Raw genomic sequence first — 8466 nt, 5'->3', positions numbered from 1 at the left:
GAGGCAGGCAGATCACCTGAGGTTGGGAGTTCAACATTGGCCTGGCCAACATTGTGAAACCTCGTCTCTGCTAAAAATACAAAAATTAGCTGAGCATGGTGGTGTGCACCTGTAATCACAGCTACTCAGGAAGCTGAGGCAAGATAATCACTTGAACCAGGGAGGTGGAGGTTGCAGTGCTGAGATCATGCCACTGCACTCCAGCCTGGGCAACAGAGTGAGACTCCGTCTCTAAATAAATAAATAAAAATAAAAAAAGGCCAGACATGGTGGCTCACGCCTGTAATCCTAGCACTTTGGGAGGCTGAGATGGGTGGATCACCTGAAGTCAGGAGTTCAAGACTAGCCTGGCCAGCATGGTGAAACCCTGTCTCTACTAAAAATACAAAAAAAAAGCCGGGCGCAGTGGCTCACGCCTGTAATCCCAGCACTTTGGGAGGCTGAGGCGGGCGGATCATAAGGTCAGGAGATCGAGACCATCCTGGCTAACACGGTGAAACCCCGTCTCAACTAAAAAAAATACAAAAAATTTAGCCGAGCACAGTGGCGGACGCCTGTAGTCCCAGCTACTCGGGAGGCTGAGGCAGGAGAATGGCGTGAACCCAGGAGGTGGAGCTTCCAGTGAGCCGAGATCGCACCACTGCACTCCAGCCTGGGCAACAGAGCAAGATTCCGTCTCAAAAAAAAAAAAAAAAAAAAGAACTCCGTATACTCTTCTCCTAGATCTACCAATAAACATTTTGCTGCTTCTGCTTCCTATCTATATAGCATGTATTTTGCTAAACCATTGAAAGTAAGTTGCAGACATCTTGAACTTCACATCTAAATATTTCAGCAATTATGTCTTAAGAATAAGAAGCCAGGCCTGGTACAGTGACTCACACCTGTAATCACAACACTTTGAGAGGCTGAGGCGGGAGGATTGCTTGAGCCCAGAGTTCGAGACCAGCCTAGGCAATACAGCGAGACTGTCTCTACAAAAAATAAAAAATTGGCCACGACAATTAATTTATGTTGTTTAAGTCACCTACTTTGTGGTACAGTTGTGTCAAAAATGTTATTTGGCAGGGTACCATAGCTCACGCCTGTAATCTCAGCACTTTGGGAGGCCAAGGTGTGAGGATCACTTAAGGCCAGGAATTTGAGACCAGCCTGCACAACATGGCACGATCCTGTTGCCTCACATGGCCCTGTCATCCAGGCTGGAGTGCAGTGGTGCAATCATAGTTCATAGTAGTCTTGAATTACTGGGCTCAAGTGATCCTCCTGCCTCAGCCTCCCAACTAGCTGGGATTACAGGCCCATGCCTGGTGGATTTGTTTTTTTTTTTTTTTTTTTTTTTTTTGTAGAGACAAGGTCTTATTATGTTGCCCAGGTTGGTCTTGAGCTCCTGACCTCAAGTGACTCTCCAGCCTTGGCCTCTCAAAAGTGCTGGGACTACAGGGGTGGGCCACTGCACCTGATCTAGATTAAACTTCGTTTTTATTTATTTATTTTTCCATTGCCCCCTAGATTAAACTTTTTAAGTCAAGAATATTACCTAGCTGGGCGCAGTGGCTCACACCTGTAATCCCAGCACTTTGGGAGGCTGAGGTGGGCAGATCACAAGGTCAGGAAGTTGAGACCATCCTGGCCAACATGGTGAAACCCAATCTCTACTAAAAATACAAAAATTAGCTGAGCATGGTGGCGCCTGCCTGTAGTCCCAGCTACTTGTGAGGCTGAGGCAGGAGAATCACTTGAACCCAGGAGGCAGAGCTTGCAGTAAGCCGAGATCGTGCCATTTCACTCCAGCCTGGCGAACAGAGTGAGACTCTATCTCAAAAAAAAAAAAAAAAAAAAAATATATATATATATATATATATATATACCTAGCTGGTGTTATTTTAAATTAATTTTAATTACAACAATACACAAAATTTTTTGGAAAAGAAATTAGGAGCTGAATTCCCCTTTGACTCCCTCCCCTCCACCCATGAGATTACTTTCTGTTAGCTTGTTCCATGCATACCCGTATTGGCGATGTCCAGAGGGACCTCCCTCCCAGGGCCTCCTTGTCTTTAGCAGCGGAAATCCCACTGGAGCTTCAGACCGTTCCATCCCCTGTCCTCACACTCACGCTGGGCCCCTCAACCCCCAGCCAACCTCGAGACCCTCAGAAGTGGTCTTGCCCTTTATTGCTGTGCGCCATTTCACCACAGGAGGCTCAGATGTTCCAGGGACAACTCTGGCCCTCCCATTTTCTGACCCCATCTCCACCCCTCCCCAGCTCCTGGCAGATGTCCTCTGTCCCCTCTGGGGGTGATGGTCCATCATTAGCGAAATCTCCTGGTCTTCACTACCTTCTCCAAATAGTTCCTATCCGTCCTGCGCTAGCAGAAACCTTGGACTCCTGAGGTCACCGCCACTCCGGTCTCCCCCGCAACCCCCCGCAGGCTTTCCTGCACCCCTCCTGCGATGGGCCTGGAAGAGTTGGGGTAGGCATCCTCCATAATCCTCATCACTTATAGACATTCTGCTTCCTCCTCTTTTGCTTTCTTTTTTATTTTTTTTTCTGTGCAAGATAGTACTTCACCTCCTCCTTTCAAACACTCAGGTTTGAACTCCAATTATCAGCTGACACCACCCACTTGGTTTCTGACATCTCCCAACCTATGACGGCCCAGTTCTAGATCATTTTAGCTCCTGGCTTGCCATCACTCCAACCTACTTCTGTCTTAATTCTTAGACGTGTTGATATCTATGCTGGGCCTCCCAGTTCCTTGAAGCCCTCTTCCCACCGGATCTTGTCGTCTATCCTACCTCAGCCGCTCACTCCCACAATCACCCTGGAGAGCCACACTGTCCTCTACAGGAGCCCAGCCATGTATGGGCACGGAGTGCTGCATCTCTCCTGAACTGAGATATGCTGTGAGTGCACAACACATACTAGATTTCAAAGAGTCTGTGTGAAAGAATTGTAAATTATCATTCATAATTTTTATTATTTTATTTATTTATATATTTTGAGATGGAGTCTGGCTCTGTCACCTAGGCTGGAGTGCAGTGGCGTGATCTTCGCTCACTGCAACCTCTGCCTCCTGGGTTCAAGCGATTCTCCTGCCTCAGCCTCCCAAGTAGCTGGGATTACAGGTGCACACCACCACACCTGGCTAATTTTTTTGTATTTTTAGTAGAGATGGGGTTTCACCATGTTGGTGAGGCTGGTCTCGAACTCCTGACCTCAGGTGATCCACCAGCCTCACCCTCCCAAAGTGGTGAAATTACAAGCATGAGCCACTGCACCCAACAATAATTTTTTTTTTTTATTAGATGGAGTTTGGCTCTGTAGCCCAGGCTGGAGTGTAGTGGTGCGATCTTGGCTCACTGCAAGCTCCACTTCCTGGGTTCAAGCAATTCTTCTGCCTCAGCCTCCGGAGTAGCTGGGACTACAGGTGCCCGCCACCACGCCCACCTAATTTTTTATATTTTTAGTAGAGACGGGGTTTCACCGTGCTAGCCAGGATGGTCTCGATCTCCTGACCTTGTGATCCACCCACCTCGGCCTCCCAAAGTGCTGGGATTACAGGCATGAGCCACCGCGCCTGGCCCAATAATTTTTATATTTATTACAAATTAAAATAGCATTTTCAGATATATTGGGTTAAACAAGATATGGGATTAAAATTAATTCCACCTCTGTCTTCTTTTATTTTTATTTTTATTTTTTTGAAGACCGGGTCTCACTCTGTTGCCCAGGCTTCATTCAGTGCAGTGGTGTGATCATGGCTCACTGCATCACTGCAGCCTCCAGCTCCTGGGCTCAAGTGGTCCTCCAGTCTCAGCCTCCTGACCTGAGTAATTGGGACCACAGGTGTGAGCATTTGGCTAATTTTTTTGTGGTTGTTAGAGACAGGGTTTCACTATATTGCCCAGCCTGGTCTTGAACTCCGGGACTGAAGCGATCCTCTTGCCTCAGCTTCCCAAAGTGCTGGGATTACAGGCGTGAGCCACTGTGCCCGGCTTCCTACTTTTAAAAATGTGCCCGGCTTCTTACTTTTAAAAATGTAGCTACTTAAATTAGCTGGGCGTGGTGGCACACACCTATAATCCCAGCTACTCAGGAGGCTGAGGCAGGAGAATTGCTTGAACTCAGGAGGCAGAGGTTGCAGTGAGCCTAGATCGCGCCACTGCACTCCAGCCTGGGTGACAGAGTGAGACTCTGTCTCAAAAAATAAATAAATAAAAGTAGCTACCAGAAATGCCAAAATCCTATTGTGGCTCGTGTTCTATTTTTGCTGAAAGCTCTGCTCTAGATCTTTTCATTGCCAATAATGACAACCCCTTCCCCATAATCTCAGTCTCAAGCATCCTACTCTCTCTTTTTTTTTTTTTTGAGACGGAGTCTCATTCTGTCACCCAGGCTGGAGTGCAGTGGAACAATCTCAGCTCACTGCAACCTCCGCCTCCTGGGTTCAAGCGATTCTCCTGCCTCAGCTTCCCGAGTAGCTGGAACTACAGGCGCGCGCCACCACCCTCGGCTAATTTTTTAGCCACCTCGGTTAAGTGCTGGGATTGCAGGTGTGAGCCACTGCCCCTGGCCAAGCATCCTAATCTCTAATCAACACCACTCTCTTTCCAGCCCACTCTAGCACCCCAACTCCAATTGACGGTTGACCCCACAGAAACCTGCAATCCATTGATATTACTACACATTTGCTGTCTCTCACCCTTCCCTTGTCCTTACATACCTCCTCACCCAGCCCACATTCCAGGTCAATCATTAATCATGACTGCTTTGGCCAGGTGCAATGGCTTACACCTGTAATCCCAACACTTTGGGAGGCCGAGGCAGATGGATCACCTGAAGTCAGGAGTTTGAGACCACCCTGGCCAACATGGCAAAGCCTGTCTCCACTAAATATACAAAAATTAGCCGGGCATGGTGGCGGGCGCCTGTAATCCCAGATACTCGGGAGGCTGAGGCAGGAGAATCACATGAATCCAGGAGGTGGAGTTTGCAGTGAGCCGAGATTGCACCACTGCACTGCAGCCTGGGAAACAGAGGGAGACTCCATCTCAAAAAAAATAAAAATAAAAATAAATAAAAAAAGAAAAACAAACAAAAACCCTACTGCTTTGCATGCATGCATGTATTTCTTTAGCAAATATTAGGCCGGGCGCGGTGGCTCACGCTTGTAATCCCAGCACTTTGGGAGGCCGAGGCGGGCGGATCACGAGGTCAGGAGATCGAGACCACGGTGAAACCCCGTCTCTACTAAAAATACAAAAAATTAGCCGGGCGTGGTGGCGGGCGCCTGTAGTCCCAGCTACTCGGAGAGGCTGAGGCAGGAGAATGGCGTGAACCCGGGAGGCGGAGCTTGCAGTGAGCCGAGATCGCGCCACTGCACTCCAGCCTGGGTGAAAGAGTGAGACTCCGTCTCAAAAAAAAAAAAAAAAAAAAGAAAAGCAAATATTTGTTGAACACCTATTATGTGCCAGACACTATTCTAGGCCCAGGGGGACACATCAGTGAACACGGCAGACACATTTCCTGTCCTGTAGAGCTTTTCTTCTGGTGGTAGGGGACAAACAATAAATAAATCAAGCCGGGCACGGTGACTCATTCCTGTAATCCCAGCACTTGGGAGGCTGAAGTGGGAGGACCGCCTTGAGCCCAGGAGGTCAAAGCTGCAGTGAGCCATGATTGCACTACTGCACACCAGCCTGAGCAACAGAGCGAGACCTGTCTCAAAACAGAGAAACAAAGTGGTCATATCATATGTTAGAACAATGGTTCTCAACCTGGGGCTATTTTGGCATCCCAGGGGACATTTGGCAACGTCTGGAGACATCTTTAGTTGTCCCCACTGCGGGAGCTGAACTGATAGCATCCAGTGGGTAGAAACCACAGATGCTGCTCGTTATCCTACAATGCACAGGACAGCCCCAGTCACGGAGAAATACCCGGCCTCAAGCGTCAACAGTGCCTCCTTCGAGAGCCCCTGTCTAGAAGGTGTTAATGCTAACAAAACAAACAAACAAACAACAACAACAACCAAAAAAAAGTAGAGCGGGCTGGCCTCGGTGGCTCATGCCTGTAATCCCAGCACTTTGGGAGGCTGAAGTGGGCAAATCACCTGAGGTCAGGAGTTTAAGACCAGCCTGGCCAACATGGCAAAACCCCATCTCTCCTAAAAACACAAGAATTAGCCAGGTGTGGTGGGGTACACCTGAAGTGCACCTGAAGAGGCCAAGGCAAGAGAATTGCTTGAACACGGGAGGCAGAGGTTGCAGTGAGCCAAGGTCGAGCCACCGCACTCCAGCCTGTGCGACAGGGTGAGACTCCGTTTCAGAAAAACAAAACAAAAAGAAAAAAAAAATGTAAAGCAGCGTTGAGGGATGGATAGAGGAATTTCGAGTGGAGGGTGTGATTTGAAGTAGAATGGTCAGGTCTGTGTCAGCCTTTTTGAGGTGACGTTTGAGCAATATTGTGAAGGTGGGGAACCCGGTAGACATCTGGAGAGGAGGTGGTAACCCACTGGGCTTCCTATTTAACTGAGAAAATCTAATTACCCACCACATATGCCCAGGTAGTAGGCCTTCTTTCCAGTCCTCGCGGATAAACTGCCTGTGCTCCTAGCCAAGGCCAAACCTGCCACTCAGGAATGCATTCTCACTCTCTGTCCAAGGCCATCACTCCCGCAATTCTCTTATTAACCAGCAATAATCTTTTTGACCCCCCTCTTCTCCAGCTATTTAATGCGCTCTCATTTTCCTCCTTCCCTTTGCTGCAAAGATCCCAAAAGACTTCTGTATTATCACTGTCTCCAATTTCTTTCCTCCCATTGGTCCTGAGCCCAAGCCTACAAGACTTTTGCTCCCAAAGTGCTTTTTATTTTTTAATTTTTTTTTTTATTTGAGACAGAGTCTCGCTCTGTCACCCAGGCTGGAGTGCAGTGGCGCGATCTCAGCTCACTCCAATCTCCACCTCCCAGGTTCAAGCGATTCTCCTGCCTCAGCCTCCCGAGTAGCTGGGATTACAGGCACACGCCACCATGCCTGGCTAATTTTTGTATTTTTAGTAGAGACGGGGTTTTGCCATGTTGGTCAGTCTGGTCTCAAACTCCTGACCTCGTGATCCGCCCGCCTCAGCCTCCCAAAGTGCTGGGATTACAGGCGTGAGCCACCGTGCCTGGCCCCTTTCTCAGCACTCCTATCCCTTTTCTTTGCTTTATCTTTTTTTTCCTTATCAATGATTAATTTCATGCTGGGCATGGTGGCTCATGCCTGTAATCCCAACACTTTGGGAGGCTGGGGCAGGAGGATCACTTGAGGCCAAGAGCTCCAGACTAGCCTGGGCAATATAGCAAGATCACCCTCTCTACAAAAATTAAAAAAATAAAACAATAAAACAATGACTATTTCCTAATATATTACACATTACATTTATTTCATGTACATCTTGTCTGTCTGTCTACTCCATTAAGTATAACTTTGCTCTCAATTCAAGCAGTGGCCTTTTTTAAAAAACCTTAAATATTATTTATTTTGAGACAGGATCTTGCTTTGTCACCCAGCCTGGTGTGCAGTGGCATGATGTTGGCTCACTGCAAACTCTACCTCCCAGGCTCAATTGATCCTCTCACCTCAGCCTCCTGAGTAGTTGGGACTACAGGCATATGTTAACATGCCCAGATAATTTTTTTATTTTTTTGTGGAAACGAGGTCTCTCCATGTTACCCAGGCTGTTCTCAAACTCCTGAGCTCAAGAGATCCTTCCACTTCCGCCTCTGGAGTAGCTAGGACCACAGGCACACACCACCACACCCAGCTAAAATGCTTTTTTTTTTTTTTCTTGCTCTGTCGCCTAGGCTGAAGTGCAGTGGCATAATCTCGGTTCACTGCAACCTCCACCTCCCAGGTTCAAGTAATTCTCCTGCCTCAGCCTCCTGAATAACTGGGATTACAGGCGCCTGCCACCACATCCAGCTAATTTTTGTATTTTTTAGTAGAGATAGGGTTTCACCATGTTGGCCAGGCTGGTCTCAAACTCCTGACCTCAAATGATCCGCCCACCTCAGCCTCCCAAAGTGCTGGGATTACAGGGTGAGCCACCGCGCCCAGTCTGGTTTTTGTTTTTGTTGTTGTTGTTTTTTAGGGATAGGATCTCACTGTGTTACTCAGGCTGGGAAGCAGTGGTGCGATGACAACTCACTGCAGCCTCGAAATCCTGCCTGAGCTTCCTGAGTAGCTGGGACTACATGGTGCACACCACTGTGCCTGGCTAATTTAAAATATATATATATATTTTTTTGTAGAGACTGGGTCTTGCTTTGTTGCTCAGGCTGGTCTGGAACTTTCGGCCTCAAGCAGTCTTCCTGCCTCGGCATGTCAAAGCCCTGGGATTACAGGTGCGAGCCACTGAGCTTAGCCTTGACTGTTTTTAAAACACAAAGTGGCTAAGGCCTATAATGCCAGCACTCC

This window comes from Hylobates moloch, unplaced genomic scaffold (genome assembly GCF_009828535.3).
Source record: "Hylobates moloch isolate HMO894 unplaced genomic scaffold, HMol_V3 SCAFFOLD_5, whole genome shotgun sequence".
NCBI classification, from domain to species: domain Eukaryota; kingdom Metazoa; phylum Chordata; class Mammalia; order Primates; family Hylobatidae; genus Hylobates; species Hylobates moloch.
Note: the sequence above shows the minus strand (reverse complement) of the source record.